Genomic DNA, 23,731 nt, shown 5'->3' on the forward strand with positions numbered 1-23,731 from the left:
CTTACATGCAACGTTTCACTGTTATTAAAATTGAATCTCATCTGCAATTGTAACACGGAGACTGAAGATCATTTTGCAATTCTTCACAGTTAGCCTTTAGCCATTACCAATTGTCAATCATTTATCAATCACAAGAGTCATTATGTTGCTCACCTTATGCAAGCATAAGAAAAAAAACTACAATTTTTCACTTCAAAGTACCAAAATGTTTCCAAAAAAAGTCCTCTACAGACCCATGATATGATAGCCTAATAATGATGTCCATAGAAGCTCAGCCTTTTAGGCTATTATATCCACTATCCTTAAGCAACTCTGTACCTCGATAAAACAAATGCATCATGTGCTGCTATAGTGACCTGTTTGTGTTAACTTACAATTCATACATCCTAGAAAGAATATTTCCCTGATTATTCAAAGCTGTGAGAATACATTCAGATGACTAATGTCAGTAATGTTGCAGCTTGGCATCTTTCATCTATTTAGCAAACTTCAAGTCTATCCAAAATGTTATATATCCTGATTTCAATCCCCCTCTGACTCTACATTGGACAAAACAATTCCATTGAAAGAACTTGTATCAGGTGACAGAAGAATAGTTAACTCTGTAACTGCAATTTAACAAACCCATCCTTGTTAAAATGTCTTGCAGATTTCTATCTCCAAAAATTCCCATCTTTTAAACAGTTTGAACAAATAACACTGACGACATCAGCAGTTCTGACACTATTGTGGTTAAATATCAAACAAATATCTTATTTCACAATAGTAGATTTCATCTACCTCATAGGAAGAGCTCAGAAAACGTCTGTAATAATCTATATCTTTGTGTGTATATATATATATATAGCTGGATAATATATAGATAGCAATTAAATATACTATATAATTTAAAGCAGTCACATAAGCATGTATATTTAGTACAATTTAATGAGTTATTTTAAGTATTTCTAAAAGTCAAAAGTTCTATATGTAATCATGTTTTATCTGGTCTTTATGCGCAGCTCTTCTGTGAGTTATTTGCCCATTTTAACATATTTACATATTCTTATCTGGATTATATTGGAGTGAACAGACGTGCAACCAGTCCCCAATCAACAAACACATCTAGCAGAAACCACCATGACTATAAAGTAATCATCTTCCATTCCAAGCAGCTGTTTACTAATAAACAATTACATGAGCGGCACTTCAAGGAAAGACTATAGGAGAAAAAATGTTATTTTCATTAAAAAAAAAAAAAAAGAAACACCAAAAAAATAACTAAAAGCACTTAGGAACTGAAACCATAAGTCTTCCTGGCATCCTGCCCAGCTACTATTTAATTCTATGCCCTGTGTGACATTTTATATACCCTTGTATTTGAACTACTCAACCATATTTTGTTTCTTCCTTCTACTTGTTTTTGAACTACTGCCATAATGGTGTTGCTATAGAAAGAAAACATCCCATTCCACTGTGTTTTATACTTTTGATTCGTAATGATTGACATAGCTGTTTGAAAACTAATTTATCTAAAAGATCCTTGGGTATCTGAGCATTTTTCATTAAATAGGACAAGATCCTGTCTTAGTTATGGAAGCTGTTACAATTCTGAATTTTACATTGAGTTTTCCAGCCCTTGTGTTGCATTGTATCACCTGTGGTTCGGCCAGATTCAACCCCAAGTTCGAAAAATTGTTATTACTCTAATTAACTAACAGTGTCCTCTATGCATTAAGCACTGGGGAAACAAGAAGTTAGATGGTCCCTTCCCCACACAGCTCAAACTTCAAGAAAAAGAAGGAAAGGATGGTAATGCACTAACTCTACTACCTAACATTTTTAAAAAGACAACATAATTCAAACAACCACTGATCTTCCCTCACCTGGAACACCTACATTGCAGATTCCCACAGCTGAGCTTGTCACTCTGGGTTCCCATAAAAATCAGTGGGAATTTTCAAGACACACATCATCAAGATAACTCCTTCAGGGTGAGCGCTGAATTGTAGATCCTGCTCCCTAAGGGGAGCCTCTATTAATTAGTGAGATTGCTTGTGCTAACTAGCTGTACAGCTGCAGCATGTTAGTTCACAAAGATGCCATGGTACACACAGGGCTTGCAGAGGAATGTGCCAGTCTGCGAAAGAGACTTAAAGGCAGAAAATCTTAAGGGACAAACTTATTCAAGCAGCTTGTTCAGGGCTTAACGAGTGCATAAAGGAAAGTGAAAGAAGCAAGCAGGGAAACATGATGCAAAACAAAGGAAAAAGTGTAATGGAGTGACTAACGGTAAATTATCTCTCACATTGAGTTTGCTGGAAATACTTGGAAATGGAACTGAGAATTTCAGAGAAATGTCTAGAGCTACACCCTGTCCGCAAAGAGAACACAAAAGAAATCCATCAGGTTATTATTCACATTTCACTAAGCTTTCGCTGCAAAAGAAAGAAAGAAGAAAAGAAAAAAAAAAAAAGCTCACAAATATTACCTAAATTACCTTACCATATACCCAGCTTAATCATCAAACATCTGAACTTACTGTGTGCTGCCCTGCTACCCAGGGATCATTCAGATCTGGCAAATCCTGAGGAATTGTTTAAATAACTGCAAGCTCCCAAACTTCTCATGGTGTAAAAAATCAGTGTCATCCTTCCTCTTTTGATTGTCCCTCCTCAGTGCAAGTACACAGCTGTCCAAAAGTATCAAGTTTCATCTTCTTAAGCCATTTCAGTTGTGATGGATCCCATACTGCAGTCTATAAACAGCCTTAGGTACATCATTGGAAATGAACTGGTACATTTCCTAACCAGCATCATTAAAATACAAGGCAGTTCAGTGAACTTAGAAGATACAAAGAAATTCTCCAGAGTGTAACATCTGGTATAAAGGAGGAGAAAAACACAATTTTCAAGTGCAAGACATGTAAGAACTGGAGGCTAAACCAAAACCCATTAATCTATCTCCACCCCCATGTTCAAAATGAAAAACAGGAAAAAATACCCTTTGGTGCTCCACATTAGGAAGACACGAATCTAAGATGTCTCCCATCTGTTTTGTTTGCTGTTTTTTTAATAAAAAAGCAAAATCACCCTTTCCTTTTTTTTTCCACTTTCAGTAGAAATCCTGAAGGACATTTACAGAGCTGTTAGTTTCACAGTTCTTATACCATTCTCATCTGATTTTATTTGAGTTCCTGTCAAATGTAACCCCTCTGCCTCAGTGAACCAATATCTGAGCTTTTCAAGTATTATTAAAATTATCATAACCAAACTTACACAGTCTGGCTGAACTTAGGGAGCTGAGTGGGGAGATGACTAACCCCCTGCTCCCATAACAGACCCTTTTCCTGGAACTAGTCACATCCCTGGCATGACCATGAGTAGCCCCGGGGCTTTCTAAGCTCCTGCTTAATCCCCAGGAAGCTTCTGGCAGCATGGACCACTGGGCTGTGGCCATGACCCCTCCACCTCATCCTGCAGAACCACTCTGAGGTAATTGGGTAGAGCTGGACATATCTGCCCTAAAACACCTGGCAACTTCTTTTCACTGGAGAAATTCCTACTTTCTAGCTGGAGCTTATCTGCACTGTTGGAGGAATGAGCCAAAATCCCACCTGCGATGCTTTGCTCACATGGGTGTTGTGAAAGCTGCTGAAACTGTGCTGAGGAACAAAACGAACATCAAAATGTTATTAAAATCCCTGTGTTCTGATGTTAAATTCTGTGTGAGTCACATGAATCGCTTTTGGATATCACACCACTAACTTTTGGATATGCATAGAGTGCAAACCAAGGCAGAAAAATGATTTTAATATTTGTGTGTTTTTTCTAAAATGATAGCTGCTTTTGTTAAAAACAAACAGTGCATATTGTAACACAGACCACAGTAGAACTCTATACCCTTGTATGTCAGGTGGAACACATCATGGCTTTTTTTAAAGACATGAAGTGACATTTTGATGTCCAATCTGATTCAGGATGATGGGTTTCCTCATCTTTCAGCGAAGAAAATTAAAGGCAAGCACATGTTAAGATTTGTTTCTCACAGTAAAATAAATGTCTCTCCATCCAGGTACAAACAGGACCACTTAACTTAACTTAAACACTAAAAGTCCATAACAGTTCATCAGCCTCTTGCTGAATGTCCAGGCAAGTGGCTAAAAATATATTTCAATCTGAGTATAAAGAGGAAAATATTTTCAGTGTCTCAAGTAAAATGCACTATTGTTTTACTCTTGCAACACGACAGCACAGAGGCATTCCTTCAAGTCACATTTTTAGTATTTAAAAGCATTACATGAACTTTAAAAGTGGTATGAACTCTGAAATTCTCCTCATCCCAGTGCCTCATTATCCAAATAGCAGTCTGCTGTACGAAGTGCCTCACTGGCAGCAGCCATAAATATGCTCCCTTAGCATAAACAAGAGCCAAATTCCCGTCCTCCTGTAGCCTGAATACAAGAGATTTCCACAAATATGCCGTGGGAGAAAGCCTTCCCCTAGGACCATTGACCCTGGGGTTCACCTCCTGCCTGTGTTCATGCCACCACTGGCACGGGACGGCCAAGGGACACCGAAGGCCTCGCTTGGCCAACAGCCCAGCTCCACAGGCTCATCTGCGCTCTTGAAGCCCTCCCTCCCAGCCCTGGGGCCTCCAGCCTCACCACTGCATGGGAAGACAGTAATCCTTGATATTTTATAAAGGAAGTCATCTAAAAGTAACATTTCTATGCAGAAAAGAGATAGTGGGAATTCAAAAATTCAAGTGTCAGCCTCACTTCAGTGCTCCATGGCAGGACAGTGCAAAAGCCAAGGAAAGTAAGGGTGCACCACGCTCAGCTTTGATCCCTTCAGACCATGGAGGAACATGCAGAGACTACCAGAAATGATAAAACTGAGGTTTCACCAAGTGGTGGAACAAAGCACAGGCTGAATATCTGTGGAGAGCAGGTAGTGAGATCATGGGGATGGACAAGAAGAAAACAGTTTCCCACTCCAATGTGCTTTTGAAAGAGCTTTAGAGCCTCGGTCACTTTGTCTCATGCTGATTAACATGCAATTTTAAAGGTCTTCCATAAGCTTTGTTTTATTCACAGTGTTTATACAGCACTAGCAATCCAGGCTGAGAAAAGGAGTCATTTTGCGGGCAGGATGCTGATGACCCAGGCCAGGCAGGACGTATGATCAAGAGCAGAAGCACATCTCACAGCAGCCACAAAACCCTGCATGCAACCTGGAGACGCCAAAGGGAATGAGACCAGGAACAGTACAGAAAGACAAACCCAGGACACCGTAACACATGGTAAGGTGGCACTTCACTTTTTTTTTTTTCTTTTAAATAATTAATTGGTTGACTCCATCACCCACATCATACAGGTGTGTTGCTGTAAGCAAAGCTCCAGAGCTTGTGCCAAGTCACATTCAGCCCCAGCAGATGACTCTAACAAAGAGCTACTATATATTTGACTCATTAGCACTTTCTCTGGATGCTTTGTTTTCCTTTAAACTACTTATTTCATGTCAGACGGAGAATTAAAACACTTCTAATAGAAACTGACGTGTACCTTGGTCTTCTATTCTAATAACAATACAGTCATTCCTTTTAAAGGGAGGAACTACTGGTTGAAATGAAAGTTATAGGGAAATATTCTCAGTATATATATATATTATGTATATTACCTCATATTCTCACTATGAGAAAACATTTTAGATCATAACTTTTGAAAACAGAAAATAAATTTTATTTTTCAGAAGACTTCTACTCAAAGTTTCCTTTTACGGGATTTAATGAATGACATTTTGGTGCCAAAAATGAAGAGCTTCAGTTTAACCAAGTATTTACTATGCTGGTGAATGAAACCCAGATTCACAGCATTAGATCTTGACTCATCTTTTTAAATGTGGCTGGTTTTTCATCTGAAAATAATCCAAATGTGGATAGTTCCTATATTAAAGTAGGTACTTCTCATGAAAAGATGCACTTCCAAAGTATTGCAGTATTCCCATTTTTGGCTGAGAAGAAAATTCCAAGACAGCGTTTCAGAAATTCTCATTTCTATACCATGAACTGCAATTAAAACAAAGAACAAAATATAAAAAAGGCAAAATAAGTGAGAGTTTAAAAAGGTACATGCTGAGTCTATGACAACGTTTACATTGATTTTTGTTCTTACCTGAATTAATTTATTTGGGCTGAAATTTCAGGGGAGAAAAAAAAAAAAAAGAAAAGAAGATGATTTTTCTAATTTCTCATTTAAAACTTTTTTTAATTAAAAAAATGCACATTCCCTGCATTTAAGCTCCAGCAAAAGACTGATAAGCCTGGAGATGAGCTCCTCTGTTTATTTGCAGAGCCAATGCAGCTGACAGTGAGATTACAAACCTCTGTGGGGGTACACACAAACTTGGAAAGTCCATCACCAGGCCACAGGGAAAATCTAGTTTTTATGCTTGTTACAGCAAAGCTTGCTACTGTTTAAAGCAATAACCTGATGTTTATGAATGCAAATTACCTAGACTGGACAGAGTATATAGACTGAACACAAGTTTTTTGAGAAAATGCTTAGCTTTTACTATAAATTTGATTTCACTCAAAAGAGAAGCAAGATCTAAGAATGCAGGAAAGAGAGGCATCACAATTACAGAAAGCAAGCAGAGATGGCAAGCAAATTTATAACTGACAATACTATCTCTTTCCTCATATGATTGGAAATTACAAATTGCAAAGAAAACTTTTGCTGATGATTTCAGTAAAGTTTTAAAAGAAAACTATCTATTCACCTTTAGGAGTGTTTTCAAGCAGATATGGCTGAAATGGTCTCTGGAGCCATTAGCCCAAAACCAAACTATCCACACAGCGGACTGATGATTCTCACACCTACCTGCAGCTGGGCTACACACAGGACAGAGACCTACAGACCTCCTGCACATCATTTCCAGCTACTAAAATTTGGCTCCTCTGCACCAGCAGCTTTCTGCAGCACTCACCTCAGTCCCTGGGGTTACAAAGCTCTTCTGCTGCAATCACCTCTGCAGCCCAGAATGACTTCATTTAACCCATTTGAAAACAGTGTATGCCTTTCAGCAAGATCTGTGCTATGCCTCGAGCCTAAAACACTGCTTAAGCAATACATTGTTTCCCTCCCCTTTTTATTTCTACATATTGCAATGATTAGAAGAACATATCAAAGTTTATTTTCTGCTTAGAGATTTGCCATCTTACAGCAGTAAACAGAGCATTTGTCCTTTTCTCAGTTCTGGCGCTATTCCTAACAGAAGCTGTATCCATGGATATGGTACTTAGGTCGTGGTTTAGTGGGTAATGTTGGTGGTAGTAAGACAGTTGGACCAGATATCTTGGAGGTCTTTTCCAACCTTAATGATTCTGTGATTCTCCGACTATGCCACTTCATTCTCTTTCTTCCCCTCAAACCTCATTTTGACCCCTATCAGCTTCCTTCTCCAGACTCCCACTTCTTGGTCTGCAGCACCAACAGGTAACTGTCACTGTGGTGCCATACCCCATTCCACGTACATTTTTATGCATGACTGAACATTGCTCCAGTGAAGGGATTTTGTTCCCTTCCTTATCCCAACATGGCCTGGAATAATTTGGTTGTAGGTTTTCTCTTGATTGATTTAAGGTGCATTGTAGTTTTGTCCATATTCAGAAACATTTACTGTAGTCAGACCCATTACTTGCATGCTGCAGTGCACAAAGAAATGTGCACTTCAATGGTACCTCATGAAGTAACAATTTCTGGGTGAACTGATCCTGAGATCCCCAATCTTGCCAGAACTCTTACTGATGGAGGCAAGAATTTTCCCAAGGAATACTCAAGGATAAATTCAAAGTTTTGGTCAAAGTAGAAAATTCCTCTGAATTAAGGGCATCGTGAGTCTGGGAAGTTGTTGAGGCAATGACCACTCAGGCCCTTCTTGTGCTTGCTTATGATGGCTATATATTGGTACCCTGCCTGGGATAAAACAATATATACTAGTATTTTAATTATAAATAGCAAGTTCTATTTACCCTAATTCTACTGACCATAGTTATTTTTCTTGCAATATTTCACTTACACCTCATATTTGTATCCTAAATTTTCAAGTAACCGCTATTTCTAATAACTAAGGCAATTTATTATTTCTCAAACAGCTCATTGTAGTTACAGTGCTATATTCAAAACCTGCTGGGTCAAACTCAATTCTTTATGAACAGTCCCTGAAAAATTAAAATTGCATGAATAGTTAAGAGCCTCAGTTGCATAACCGAGGCCAAGGAGGAACCAATAAATCTCTGCCACTTAGCCCTATTCATCAGTAACTTTTGTTTGACTAAAGCATATCAGCTAGAAAAGCGACCTGTCATAGTTCGAAGATTTAGCGAGATGAAGAACTTCTTGTTTCCCTTGATAATTTGTCAGCATAATGAATCATTTCTACTGTGAAAAATGTTGTGCATTACTCCTGATTTGAATCTGCCTAACTCTCCAGCTCTAACCTTTAGATTTTCTCATGATTTTCACTGCTGTTCTGGAGAGCTGAGATAAAACCAGTACTTTCTCTTGTTTCAAGAGACTTACAACACTTAATTGAGGACCGTCCCTGTTTTCATAGGGTCAAAAGATGAAGAAAAAAAAAAAAGTGTTTCTTGGAGAGAAATAACTTCATCAGATCTCAAACCATTTTGGGTGACTTTCTTTTGCAATGTTCCCATGGTTCAACATCCTTTCAACAATGTTGAGCTAAAAGCTACGGCGTATCTTCTTGTTACAGTGCACATACATAGTCCTAATGATGGTCTTCCCGGAAAATAACCTCCCTTTACAATAGAAACCCTTGTGAAGATGAAGTTCATGACATCTTTAAATCCCTTCACTGGGAATCCTCAAGATTCAGCTTGACAGGGCCCTGGATAAGGCCCTGCTTTCCACACAAGGTCTCCAGAGGTCCTTTTCCACTTAGACTTCGCTGTGATACATGGTCTCACACTTACTCAAATGCAATTAAGTCATTCTGCTTTAAGTTTTGTCCAGAGAAGGGCTATGAAGCTGGTGAAGGGCCTGAAACACAAGTCCTGTGAGGAGCAGCTGAAGGAACTGGGGTTGTTTAGTCTGGAGAAGTGGAGGCTCAGGGGAGACCTTATTGCTCTCTACAACTACCTGAAAGGAAGCTGTGGGGAGCTGTGGGGTCAGCCTCTTCTCACAGGTAACTAGTGACAGGACTACAGGGAATGGCCTCAAGTTGCACCAGGGAAGACATTTCTTCTCAGAATGAGCAGCCAGACATTGGGATGGGTTGCCCAGGGAGGTGGTGGAGTCACTGTCCCTGGAAGTGTTCAAGGAGAGGTTGGACGTGGTGCTTAGGGACGTGGTTTAGTGGGTGACATAGGTGGTCAGTTGACAGTTGGTCCAGATGATCTTGAAGGTCTTTTCCAACCCTAATGGTTCTACGATTCTAAAAGTGTACTAAGCCATTTGGTCCTGTGGGTTTGTACATATTACCTCTCTGTACTGCCACTGTTAGTTCTCTCAATTCCAACTCAATATCATCTTTAAGCTCTTACATTTGAAATTTGATCCATATAGTATTGCAGTGTATTAAAACACTTATTTTATATGCATCATGTCTTTACACTGTGCTCATGTGCTCATGACTATTGACCTGCTGTAGTCTTTATCACCAAACCGTGATCCTACAGGCAGCTGCGTGATTTTACACTACCACTACCAGCTTCTGCCACACACAGAAAACACCTCTCTCTGCACACACATGTGCGCACATTTCCTAAGATGGTTACTTTGCTCTGACAGTTCAATTCCTCTGGCTTTATCTTTCAACTCTGTACTTTTTATTCAAAGTTTTCTTTGTAAAATTACCATTCTAACATTAGTTTCTCTTCACATCACTACAGAACTACTTGCCAACCTTTCTTTTCTGTATTTTAATGATGAAATATTCAGGAAACAACAGAAAATCTCACATTAAAATATGCTGTCTGGGGTTAGGATACACTGATTTTGCAACAAGTTACCACATACCTGGCAGAACGGCATGTCAAAGTTCTGTGGTAAAAGATTTTTAATGCAATTGTTTGGCAGTGTAAGCAGAATGAATTTCTTGACCTAAGTCCAGATCCCAGTAACGAGCGACATTTTTATAAAAGCGGCCTTTTAATGTATGCCCAACTACTGTATCAAGAAGTGACATTTAACATTCTTCTCTAAGGAAAACTTTAAATTCTAGCTATATTTATTTCCTCCAAAATGAACTCTTATTACATTATAAATTTGCCTAAAAGTATAAAATGAGTTTTAACAACCAAACACAACAATAGTTTGTTAAATTCAAGTCATCAAACCAGGAATGAGAACACTATTACTGACCCTTGAAGCATTCCACCGATGTCTTCAAATATTAAATGTCACCTACTTCTCTTCCTGCTATGCCCAAGGGGGAGCAAGTCTCAAAGCACCCTGACCATTCTCCCTAAAGGCTTCCTGGGGAAAATACAGATGTTGGACTTTCCCTGCCTCGGTCTTCAGAAAAATTGCATTCCGAATTTCAGTTTTCCAGAAGGAAGAATAGAAACTATACCGACATCACTATCACTGACCAGCAATTTTCCAGGACTAAAACAATGTCAGATGACCTATCCCAATGGTCCAGACATGTTGGAGGCTAATACACCTCAGGCTGCACTGCAAGAAATTGAGGTTGGGAGGAATCTATCTTTTTTATATTTCATCCGTCAGGTAATTTCCCAGATGCTAAAATAATTTTCTTTCTCCAGCTATCAAAGACAGTGATCCCTAAGCACTTGCTACTCCTAGTCTTTCTGTAAAGGTCACTGTACTCTAAAATTGATTTGTGGCAGCCCCTAGTGCAGGAGGGAAGACAAAGTATTACCCTGTGAAAGAAATTTTAGGTATAGCAGGAAGAATATGCACCATGGTTTGCTTTCATTTTATTTATCTAATACTGTGCTGAACAAAACTCTAAAAAGTTTTTTGGACTGTGAAACAGTATCTACAAATCCTTAAACAATGAGCTTGTTCTTAATGGTTGGATTAATTCAAATTGCATAAAACTGCTTATACTAAGACTGAACTGTTTTCATGTGAAGTAGAACAGCAACAGAGGAACAAATACAGGTTTTGTCCTGTTGACTCTCAGACTGCTAATTGCAAAAAATGGGGGAAAAAGTCCTGTTACATGGCCTGTGATCTTATCCCATACCCTTTCTGTCTAGCACAATCTGGCAGGAAAGAACTAGCTGTACTGATAAGAAGGAATCTCTCTCTTTTAAGTGAAGGTATAGTAGCTGCCCTCCTTCAAGTTAAACAGAGCTCAAACTACAATATTTATTTAAGAATTTTTCCAATATGATGAATTATTAACTTGTTTCGATTGTGTCTTTTTGGATAAAACAGAGGAAAATAAGCACAACTCCCCCAGTGTCTCCAGATCTCAGCATCACTTTTCTTTTGATCAGTGCACTTTGGACTTCCAGAAGCAAATCACAGACATATTATCACTCAAAAAATACTACTGAAAAACAACACCCATACTAACAATTCAATCAGATGCATTTGAAATCAGCTACAGCAAACAACAATTAATCCAGACATTGACTGGGGAAGGTGAAGTCAGTTTGATGTCTGCACATTCCCACTTATTGAGACCTTCCAGTAAGAAAAGCTTAGTTACTACACACCACCCACTGTGTCACATGCTTAGAAGTTGTTTTTAGGAAAGTTAATGGGGAAAAACAATGCCTTTAGTACACTGCTGACAACTAACTTCACTCTTGTGGAGGATACTTGAGCATCATGCCTAATGTGTGTCTGAAACAGGAGCTTAGATGAGAAACAACTGGCTGATCCTCATCTTAGACAAGAACAAAATGACAGGAGAGATAAGAGATATCACATGTGCTGTGGGGCTGGGCAGATTTGTTCTCAGCAATGCTTCTCGGAGCCTCAGCTTTCAAACGATCAAATAGCAGAGCTATGGCTATGACTGCTTACCTGTCTCAGTTGTTAACAAGAAAACTGGAAATACTTCCTGTATTTGTTAGCCAAGGCAGTTTAATGAGGTAAGAGACAAACTGTGTTTTTGTTGAGCTATGTTTGTGATACCATTATCACAATATGCTGTTACCCCTACACCAGTCATCAGTCTTTGATTTAAAAGGTAAAATATTTTCCATGTCTAATCAAGAGTTGTCTTTGGTTCACAACTCTTATTCAACTTTCCCTTACTCTTGGATTTCAAATAAAATAGCTTAAATCTGCTGATTGTAACAGAGTGCCACTAGACTCAGCTGCTTTACTGAATTTGGTCAAATAAATTCAGGTAATTTAGTGAATTGGCAGAAAGATCAATATGAGCTCAGGTTGGCCATTTTAGTTAAATAAGCAGTCAAACAATATGTAAACTCGGATTTCCAAACACAAATCCTGGACACATACTGAGGTAAGTAAAATGTGATTATCATCACCGAAACTATTTGAAGGCCAAGTGAACATTTTGAAATGATGACTGCATTTTAAAAGTCCTCTGAAGGACCACAGAACCCAGACATCCAAGTAAGTTTTCAAACCACAGGGAAGATAAGCCAAAAGCAAAGTAGCAGTGGTTAGACAAACCTCACTTAAAAGGCTTGATAACTTTTGTCTGACTTTTTTTTTTTTTCCCCCGAGAGAGAAAGTTAGAAAAGCCATTCTGCTCTCAAAAGCTAATGGTGTAATCCTAAAATTATATTAAAAAAAAAAAAAGTGAAAGACAATGACAAAATATAGACATTTTGGCAGTATCCATGGAAGTCTGACAAGTGGCAGCAGAGTACAGAACAAAAGAACACAAATTCTTTTACTGTAGAAAATACCTCAAATTCCATGTTATCTCACCACAATAAGCTACTGAATGATTATCTAAGCTGCCCTTGTTTTGCCAGGCGGCCTCAATACCTTTGTAGGTCTTACTGTGCATTTGGTTTAGTCTGGTGTGTTTAAAACGCTACACAGCAAGCAAATCTAATCTGAAAGGTTATATGTGCCCTTAGGAAAAGCAGTCTTCACAGAGAATGATCACCTAAAACAGAAAATCTTTTTGATATCAACTCAGAGCTGTTTGCCCCAGTTTTTACAACTAAAATCATATAGCTGTGATACATCACAAAAAGCCTAACCCTTTCTCTCTCCGCTAATACATTGCTAACAGGAATTGAGAGAAATTCAAAAAAGTACATTTAAAAAGTAACAATCCAGCAGAAGCTTCTCACAAGTTTGAGAACTTGTGAACTTTTTTTTTTTTAATTATTATTATTTTCTTGGTTCTCCTTTTATAAATTATTTAAACTTTTCCTAAATTTCAAATTGGTTTCACCTACATAACACAGTCACAAATAAATCTGTCAAACACATTGTAAGTGGAACTACATGTATTCTTGGAAAAATAGCTCTGAGACAGGTTGAAGACATGCAAAAACAAGACCGAACTTGTGGGTTCAGAGTTTCTTCAAAACAAAGCAATACCTGCTGTCACAGCATGAGGAAAAAAGACATCTCAACACAAAACAAGGCAGCAGAAGCAAGAGATGAGAGGGGAAAAAAACAATTTACTCATCTTCACTGCCCAAGTATCTTCAGCATAGATATCTACTGTTTGCTAACCCCATCAGTTCAGAAGAGGCCCACAAAGTAGCACTTATTCCAGAGTCCTGGAAGACTTCCAATAAATAGATTAAACCTTAAATATAAACACTCTCTATAATTAGAGAAGAAAGCAGCTTGGTTTTTGGAAAGTGTCTGACAAATTTTAAAACCATGAGATGAAATCAAATTGTATGTTAATGTGGTTCAAGGGAAGTCTTTCTTCAGTAGACCTTCAATCTCTCCCTCAAGAGCATCTGACAGCTACTGCAATAAGCTAAAGGTCGTTGTGCCTTTCAAAATCAACATAGAAACACATACAGACAATAGGATAAATAAGAATGAACACTTGAGGATATTCCTTCTTACAAGTAGCAGTCTTCTAAAAAAATTGACCTATCCAAAAATTTCCATTAACTCTTACACCAGCCCCACACAGGAAAGCCCTGGCTCATCAGAGCTGTACCTGGCTGACAGAAGAGGCACCAGAGGAGCAGCAAAGACCCGAGAGGCTCCTTTTTCTTCTTGGCTGTGCCACAGGAGCACGAGTGGCTACCTCCTCCTCAAAATCCATGCCCTTGGTAGCAGGGTGCTGCCGGCATTAAGTGGCAGAGCCAGGAGCAGCAGGAGTCCCCCTTCTGCACAGTGCAGACTTTCTACAGGTGTGCATCTGCAGCAGAGCCTCCTCTGATGGGAAATTTCTTGGGACATCCGGGTGTACGAATGACTCACATACAAAAAAATACTGGTTTCTCACGGTTGCATGCTTGCATAGGGGTGGGGATTGCACGATTACACATTTGCACTTGAGCTAGAACTACTCTTTTGTGACAGGATTAATGCCCAAGACCAAGCAGTCCGTGATTAAGCAAGAAAAAAAGAGGGTAAAACACACACAGTAAAAAGACCTCTGCAAAGAGCACGATCAAAGTAATACAAACAGTTAATGCTACGGTGAAAATGCTTGTGGAATTAAGCTACGGTAACACCCAAGCATCACACACAACCTCCGCAGTGGTCTTGTGTTACTGAAAGTTATTCATCAGCCCGGGGAAGAAACCTGACTCCCACTCGCATTAAGGTCCCAGGGATTAACCCAGTTGCTTGGGACCGGATCAGAGCACCCTTCCTCGCAGCAGTACCCATCAGCTGCTGGGCATTAGGGGGCTGCTTAATCAGCCCCAGAGCCACAGAGGAGCAGCAGCAGGTGTGCAAGGGCTGCCCAAGCAGGGACACGCGTGCCGTAACATCCGGTGCTGAAAACGCTCGGTAAAAATAAAATAAAAGGGAAGTACACATGAGCCAGAAATTAAATGCTTGCATCTGATACCAGAGGATCAGAGCGTCAGTAGGACAACCTGCCATGGGTTCGAGCCAGCTTTGCTCCAGTGGACAGGAACATTTTTACTGACATGAATATGAGCAGCGTTCGGGCCAAGAGAAACATTTAGTGATCTGCTCCTCCTCACCCCATCCCACCCCACCCTTTTGCAATGTTCAGAAGGGAGAAGTTTTGCACTGATTTCCAGAAAGCTTCTGATGCTGTTCCTATCACATGTTTTCATTTATGTTCTCCCTCGACTGACACCACACTGCTCACCGATGGTAAGAGCAGAGGCTGTGCTGCATGATGATCACAGCATGCCAGGGGCTGGCAGCAGGCAACACCCTGCTCGCACCCCAGCTCTCACACAGCACTAGCCAAAGAGATGGCAGCTTGGATGAGCAGCTGAAAACCAGCTGAAACAACAGGGATCCTCAGCAAAAAAAAACAACCCCCCGAAACGCTGCCAGTAGTTACTACCAAACACTGGTACCTGCAACACTGCCGTGACTCCAGTCCAAGTGCAGAGATCACTGAGGTTCACCCACATCCCTGCCTAGGAAATAGCTAGGACATAATAATATTGTCTTTTTAATGGCAATGACTGCAAAGCTATTAAGCAAGTTAAATAGGATATAGCTTTTTTTTTTTTTCCTTTTTTTTTGCCTTTTTTTTTTAATAAAAAAAGAATGCATAATATGCAGAATAAAAGAGTCAAATTAACCCAGAACATCTGTGAGATTTTGGTGTGTGCTTTTTAAAGCAAAAAAAAAAGAAATTATTGTTTGTTTGTTTTATTTATTTTAAAAAATATGAAATCAAACAGCTTTTCCTAAAAAAAAAAAATAGGAAATCAAAACAAGGATTTTTATAAATATCCTAGTTTTTCAGGCACGCATTTTAATGGAAGTGTTTATGTTACCTGTATGTTTTTAATTGTTTTTCTATACTGTGTTAAAGAATTCTTCTTGCTTCCACACACTATTTACTTTTATTTAAATCAACCAACCAATGCCATTCAATTATTTATTCAGACAAATAAATGACATTTCTTCTTACTTATTCTAATCAAAGTCAAATATTTGTTCCTTCTGTGAGTAATTTATTACTAATTACAGCAGTCTGATGTATGGTATTTTGTGTTACTAAAAATAGGGCCACAACTGAATAAATGCAGCTAAAATTATGCTTTCAAAGCACAGTGGAAGAAAGCCCAAAGCTCATACATAGACATCGACAGCAAGTTTGTTTCCAGACTTTAGACACCCACATACTCACAAAATAGGAGCAAACTGAAAAAGCCTTCTGCTTGTTCATCTAGCAGTAAGTGTCTCTGGAAGTGAACATATCAAGTAAAATTTAGAATCACTCAACTTCTTTCCAATATGAAAAAAAAATGTTTTAACTCTGTTTTCTCACTGTTTACTTCTTTCCCTTTCTGCCTTCCTCAGGTTTCTCTTTCCTTAGAAGGCAGACCTCTTCCCTACAGACTGAAAAAAAATATTTAATTGATTGAATTACAATTAATTATTCTATGTTGAATTCAATTAATATAAGAGCATGGAGATGGTCTACTAAATGTAAATGTGAGAAGTTAAAAACTATGAAAGGTTAAAATATTCTTAAAATTTCTCAGTTGAGCTCTGAAATTTACTGTCATAAGATATAATAAAGTCAAAAACTTAGCAGTATGAGTCAGGACTGGACATTCACACGTATCAAGAAGATCCAGTCTAACGACTAACCTGAATAACATTTCTAAAGATAAAATAAATCTCAAGTGGTGGGACAAAATAATCTGTAACTACTAAGGAACAGAACGCCTGTGACATGCACAGCTCATTATCCACCATCCACCTCCTGAGAGATTGTTAAGGCCCTCCTCAAGAAGCCATGGCAGAAGCCACTAACAAAAATACATCATTGGTCTCTGTGGATTTCAGATGTGACCCAACAGAATAGCTTCTCTATTTCTCTCTTTAATAGCTGATTTTTTGTAGACATGTTTTTCTTTCGTTTAAGTGACCGTAGTAACCAAATAGTGAAAAACTAAAATTAAACAAATGGCAATACTCAGTGCTAAGTAAGACAGCAATTTTCACATGAATGCATGGAATCATTAAAATCCATAGCACAAGAGACCACATAAAATACAACAGCACAAAAAGTAGTAACTGATAGGGAAAATTAAATTAAAAAAAAAAGGACCCTTCAAAACAAGGATTCAAAAAATAAATCTCGCCCAACAGAAGCCCCCCTGTTGGCTTGATGCATCAAGATGCAAAATTTAATACCACCTGATTCAAAATTTACTGAACTGGCACAATTTCACTGAAAGTTAAAAACATACCTCAGTGGATGTTGCCAGAGCCACAGGTGTTGGCTGCCATTTTAAACGTAGCACTTTTTCTCAACTCACTGGCAGGGAGAGGAAATTGGAATGTTCGTAAGAGACTTGCTCGTCTTATTTACTCTTGTTCTCTGATTTGAGCCCAGAAAAGAGATTTAAATCACAGGGATTATGGTTAAACCAAGCAAGTTAATCAGGTGACTTCAGTGGAATCTGCCTCTGTTAGAAAATCAACTGAAAAATGCTGTAATGCAGCAGCAATGGTCCAGAGGTGCATTTACTTTGCTAATGACTGACATAAATACGTGCTCCCCTCCCAAGTGACAACGTGCAAAGAGCACAAAAATGTTTCCAGTGGGAAGCTAATAGGTCTATTCAGCTGCAAAGACAACAGCCAAAGCACATTCATAACCATTTGCAAGTCCCGGCACACAATAAATATTCTTATAAACACTGAAGCTGATCACTGGCCACAGAAGGAAGTCCTGACCAAGGACGAGGCAACCTACACTGTGACATCAGCTCTACCACCCTCCTGGTCTGTTGCCCTCTCAAAACACTTTCACCTGTGAGTCTCCTCATCCACCAAATGAGTGATCCTGACACCTCCCGCAACACTTCCAGAACAACACGGGACAGGGAAGGGCCAGCTCAGTAACAGCAAGGCCTAAAATGTCTGCACCTTCTCTTCCACCACTAACTCCTGGAGCTCTTGCAAGCAAATTAGTGGCTTGAAATTAACTTTGGGGTTGCTGCCGAGCCCTGTAACAGCACTCTTGAGGATGTCTCTGATGCCATTCATCTCTGAGCTGGGCACGAAATACAGCAACCTCAGGTGCTTTGGTTAAAAGGCAGAGCTGGAAAAGGAAGCAGTGGCAAAGCACCATTCATACACCACTCCACCTCTGCCGGATATGTAAAGGAGCAGATTGGACTTGCCTTGGCCTGAGGGAAGCTCAGCAGCCTCATTTCCACCTCTGGGCAGTAGGCCTTAATAAGCAGGCTTCTGCAGCACAGAGCCAAGGCTTCTTCACCACTGCCTCCTGAAGCTTTGCCATCAAGGAGAAAGGAGCACAAGGTCCTCACAGCCAGGGAGAGCATGAAGCTCAATTCTGCAGCCCAGTAATGAGGTTTATTCAGCAGCTGGCCAGGGGAGCTAACCACACAGCTATTGAGACTGAGCCCTGTAAGACGTCATTGCCCAGGGGCTCAACTTCAAAGGGAAAATGCAGGGTTTGCCTATCCCAAATTCTTCCAAGCCTTCCCAGAGGAATAAGGATCTCAGGCACGGGGTCAGGGAAGGCAGGAGGTGCCTCTCCCACCGTGGCGGTCACTGCCAGGTCCCTGTGCAGGATGTGGGCTCCCCCATTCACTGCCACTGAAGGAGTTAGTCCTATGCAGACCATGTCCACCAAACGAGCCTCTGCTGCCTGTTTCTGTGCACTTGGCAGTTACCTAAAAAAGCGGTTCAGAAAGCACCAGGACTGAACTGAGTATGTGCAAAAACACATCTATAAACACCTCTGGATTTTATTTTTTTTGCCAGAAAAGCTTAAATTTCAGAAACCTAAGGAATCTCAGGTGTCTGCAATAACTGGGAGAGGTTTCCATGGATAGCTCTTGAATGAAGCTGCCTGAATTTTGCTTTAACAGAGAACTAAGTCCTAAATTCTTTATTGGATCTAGATCTAAGTACTAAAAGAAGCTCACTGCATGCTTTTATTCAGTCAGCCGGATACAAAGGATTCTAAAAATACTTTGTCATAAAATTAGGTTAGAAAAATGTATGTACAAAACTCACACGAACAAAGGTAAGCATATGAACAACCACCCTAGTCTTCTGAGTTTCAAACAACACATGTTACTTAAAATACAGAGGCGTTGCCACAGAAGAAAAGCTACTGATCCTGTTGGGGCAAAGTAACTGCTCCGGTGTGTGATTTGCATGGGGGGAGGGAAGGAAGAAAAAAAGGAATTGCTTTATTAGCCTTTTTGCAGCTTTGCTTTGTTTGTTTGTTTTTTTATTGTGTGTTTTGTTTTGTTTTAAAGAACAGCTTTTTTTTTATTATTATTACTTTTAACTGATTGATATACATGAAGGAACTTGTTTATCAAAGCGACTATTATTATTCTAGTTAAACTCCACTTATACCAAGAGATACCTTAGGGCTAGTAGTTTAATATATACTTTTGCTTTACTTTTTTTAAAATACAAAGTTGAAAGACTTTCCACTGAGCCATTCTACTAGGAACATTTGTCCTCCTCAACCATTTTCACTTATGGTGAATACAAAGTAAACCCTAATGAACCAGCCCTTTGTTCATTTATCTATCTAGCTATTTATAAGTATCTCGCAATCACGGCATTATCTGGGGGCTAAAGAGCATGTTTCAACTCAAAACAAATGGACGTGTCATCTCATGTCCTTCCATAAACAAAAGCTAAGGGCTTGGATTCCAGCAGAGATTTAAGCTTGCAATCATGTTTCCTATGTTCATTTTCATGGCTTTACTTAGGCACTTTTAACAATGTAAAAAGGAGCAATTGCCCTTACCACTGAGGCACTGGAAAGCAGTAAATTGTTGCACCAGATGGTACATGAGACAGGGGACACGTGCAGATGCTGGGGAGGGTCCCTCATTCCCAAACATGCTCCGTGGGGCTTACAAAGACTAACTGGGGAGGAGGGGGAATCGTCTTCTCATTCGAGAAGCAAGGTAGTAACCCTTCTGCAGAGAAGTGGGAGCTCACAGAAATCTTCTGAAACATCTTACTGAAAAAAAAACAAAAAACCCTACACCCTATGCTGAAATACCAATAACATCTGTCTGCACAGCACTGACCTCTCAGACAAAAATAGGCATTTTTGGATAACCCATTATGCAAGGTAGTATGAGAATCCATAATCCAATGAAATGGACTTTCTTATCAATAAAGATCAGCAGAAACATATATTCAGAATAAAATCACATTCTTCACAAATATGATGTACATCTTAAAATCAAATGTCATTTCCTAACTTTATCAGTACAGACCAGGTAAGTATTAACACAATATTAACACTAAATCAATTTCTCCCTACCATATTCCATAGCATCAACCACCATTAATGTAACAAATGGAAAATATGCCAGTTCATTTGATAAGTTGCCATTTGTACATATTCTAGTACTAAATAATTAACACTCAGGCTTCTACAGAAAGGCTAAATTGAAATTAATTCTATAACATTCCCATTATTGGCTTGGTTTCAAGATATAATCTAGGGGTGTGAAAGCAAAAGAGCCATGAGGAGAAAAATGAAAAGAAAAACAAAACAATAAAGCCCTAGTTAGTGGTTTCTTCACTTTGTACTCCTTTCAAATACATTATTTTTAATAATCAATACAGGTTCTGAGAAAGTTTATTTTACCTTCCCTGATCAAGCAATGCAGAACGTCAGAAATTCTTTATACACTGTTTTTTCACCTGGAATTAGATAATGTGTTTACAATATTCTGCAGCCTTCTTACTCACTAAATCTACTGAGGATTTACACCGAACTGAAGTTTCTTTCAAGTTTACATTTCTCAGGTGCCTTTAGGCAGAACCTACGGTTTTTCTCTGTTCACCTTCCGAAGCTTGGACATTAGTGACTGCCACCTCCCACTCCCTCCCACCTAAACCTAACCCCTTCCAAACTGAGCGATTTGGACCAAGAAAACTAAACCTGCTTCACGTTTAAAGCACAGCAATGTCAATGGGGGGGCTATCCCTCAGGTACTGATGTTTACTTCATCTGTCTGGGTCGATGTAAGCACAAGAGTGGTTCCTAAAGAACACCGGGACTTTATTCTCTCTCTAGGGGAACTGATAATATCACCTTTTGCCCATACAAACTTTTGGTTTTAGCTATAAAAATTTCTATTGCTAGACTTTTACCTTGAAATATGCTTGCCCTTTACAAGATGTACTTTTGCCCAAGAACAATCTATTGAGAAATGCTTCAGATTTACCCTAGGATATCAAAACATACTCGGTTTGACCAAGTGATACTATGATCTATAAAAATAAAGAAATAAACAAATTTTTAAAACCCTCAGTATTTTTACAGACCTCAAATGCTGGAATAAAAGCTGTTGTAATTTTAGGATTCTATTTTAACAGTTAAAGGAGAGACATCTGGCAATAATCTACAAATAAATACAGTGTCTCAATTCTTAGTTTCTCCTCCAAAACACTACCTAGGACATTTTTGCAGCATGATTCACATAATCAACATAATACTTTACAATACCTCTCAAATAATTCCGAATTCTCAGTTCATTCAATAAAGAACTCATTTTCGAAAGAGAAAAGGGAACGTGCTGTGCCAGAAAAGTTGCTTTATTGACTCAGCCCTGCTGCCAGGAGGAGCAACGTGGTGAAGCAAACTCCACGATTTCAAAAGCCTTTTTTTTTTTTTGCAGTGGGGGCAGAGAGAGAAAAGACTTATTTACCGAAACGTGAGATCCCAGAGGTGAGGCCAGGGAGACGGTCAGAAATCCTCCTCCTTTACTTCCAAAAGTTTGAATTTATGGTGAAGTCTGTAATAATCCTTGAAAGCTGCCAGGTAAGAGGCACTCCATCTCGTAGCCGTATTTTCTTTCGCCCTTTTGCAGCGTAACTTTGGTATTTGCATAAAGCTCACTCCTGGCCTATGGGACTTTTTGAACATCTACATGTGAAATTAGCTGCCTTGACATGCTCTATCAAGCATGACATCATGAATCTCCACGGAAACCTTAACCACACCTGCCCAGATGCCAGAGTTACCTGTCATGTTCAGACCTAACTGAACGCAACAACAACAACAAAAAAAAACACCAACCACCATTTTCTAGGCACTCGGCATTGCGCACGTACTGGGAGGGTTTGGTTGTTGGGTTTTCCCCCTCTTTTTTTAAAGTTGACAGAAATCTGATTTTATTTGCCAATGAATCTCTACTTCACAGAGCCCTGGCTGAAAGGCTGAGTCATTCACAACCCTTCCTCATCCTGTCCCGCAGTCCTGCAGTGTGTTTCCCTGGTTAAACAACAAAAGAAATGCGCGGCAAACATCTTCCAACTCCTTTTCTAAAGGCACGCTCAAAAGCTTTGGTTCAGAAAAACTTCTCCATGCTCGGTTTTGCTCTCTGCCCCTCAGAAAGGTTTTTTTTCTTACCGAGGTGACTTGTAAAACAGGTTCACAGCAGGGATTACCCCCCTCCCATGGCAAGGTTAGCATTTTTAACCTCTTAATCGCAAACTCTTTTTCATCCCCAGAGCTTCTGGCCCCGCTCTTGCACTTGTTCAGCCCTCTCCTGGGCTGACCGGGCTCACCCCACCCGGGTGGGTGACCACAGCCTGCCCCAGCGCAGCGGCAGACCATCCACCCTAGCTTGAACTTCACAGGACCACCTTTCTATTTCTCTTATTTTTTTTCTTTCTAGCTTTCCTGGAGATTATGTCAGCGCCTTGCTTTCATCAACATAGATCAGGCAGACCTGGCAGATGCGTGGTGTCCGAAGCTGTTGCCAGAGCTTGCATTACCTATGTAAATAAAAGGATTTTGTTCCTCGTCTCTTCAGGCGTGCAGGTGGAGGGTGCTTTGGTGCCCAGCCATGGGGTTGGCTTGCAAGGGGACAAAGCATGGTGTGAAGAAAAACCACCAGGCTGGGGGGCACCCCCTGGTTTGTTACACAGCGGTAGGTTATTTGCCTTGCAACCATATCCCAAAGCCCTTCCACAAATAAAGGCAGCCCTTGTCTCCACGAGCTTTTCCTTCCAGGATAGGATACCACATGCAGGATGGCAAACCTGTGGGGTGGGGAAGAGACTATCTGTGTGCACAGCTGGGAGGTTTCAGGTCACCACATTAGCTAACCATTACTAATCCTCGCTGACATTTTACCTGGCTGTGATTGTACTGTTGATTTGTGGTAGGTTATCAGGGTAGAAATGGGTCCCAAGGAGGCACATCCAGGGAGGGATTTATCTGAATAAACGAAGCCTGGAGGAAACCATTAATACGTAGTGGAAGATACGTACAATGTTCAGAGCTGGCCTTGCTGGCAGAGGTGATACAATATGACCTGACAACATCAAACACATTTTTTTTCCCCTAATGTTTACTTGCTGCAAACTAGGGGTCAGTTTGCTATACTCAGATATGATGGTTGAAACAGACCTGAGAAGAAAGCTCACAAAAATGAAACAATTACCAATCTTGATTTTCTGGCCCATTTTTTTTGGTTATGGACTTGTCAGGGTTTAGAGCAACCTAGAAGACAAATGACATGATATCCAAGGGACAATCTCTTGACTGTAAATACCGGGATATTTCATGTTCCAGCCGCACTGTTTGACACAGAGATTAGAAAATAGTGTCGTGTTGGCTACTACCCTGATAGATCTTTCACA

The 23,731-nt window shown here is 39.7% G+C and overlaps 1 protein-coding gene and 1 long non-coding RNA gene across 24 annotated transcripts in view; one reads left to right on the forward strand and one right to left on the reverse strand.

The window, feature by feature from the left end:
• Positions 1 to 22,923, forward strand: part of LOC137852227 (uncharacterized) — a 30,369-nt gene extending 7,446 nt beyond the window's left edge. The window contains exons 2-4 of the long non-coding RNA XR_011093737.1: positions 5,078 to 5,283; positions 21,760 to 21,902; positions 22,762 to 22,923. This is a non-coding gene — a long non-coding RNA (uncharacterized lncRNA). The remainder of the gene's footprint in view (positions 1 to 5,077; positions 5,284 to 21,759; positions 21,903 to 22,761) is intronic.
• The window catches only part of KIAA1217 (KIAA1217 ortholog), a 370,126-nt gene that overhangs the window by 157,418 nt on the left and 188,977 nt on the right, over positions 1 to 23,731 (reverse strand). The window contains exon 1 of one of the 23 annotated variants that reach the window (XM_068673724.1): positions 2,522 to 2,847. The exons of the other annotated variants lie outside the window; for them this stretch is intronic. The gene's annotated coding sequence lies outside the window, so the exon portion shown is untranslated. Of the gene's footprint in view, positions 1 to 2,521; positions 2,848 to 23,731 lie in introns of those variants that run through there. 23 annotated transcript variants of the gene reach the window in all.

The sequence above is a fragment of the Anas acuta genome, chromosome 2 (genome assembly GCF_963932015.1).
Source record: "Anas acuta chromosome 2, bAnaAcu1.1, whole genome shotgun sequence".
Classification (NCBI taxonomy): Eukaryota; Metazoa; Chordata; class Aves; order Anseriformes; family Anatidae; genus Anas; species Anas acuta.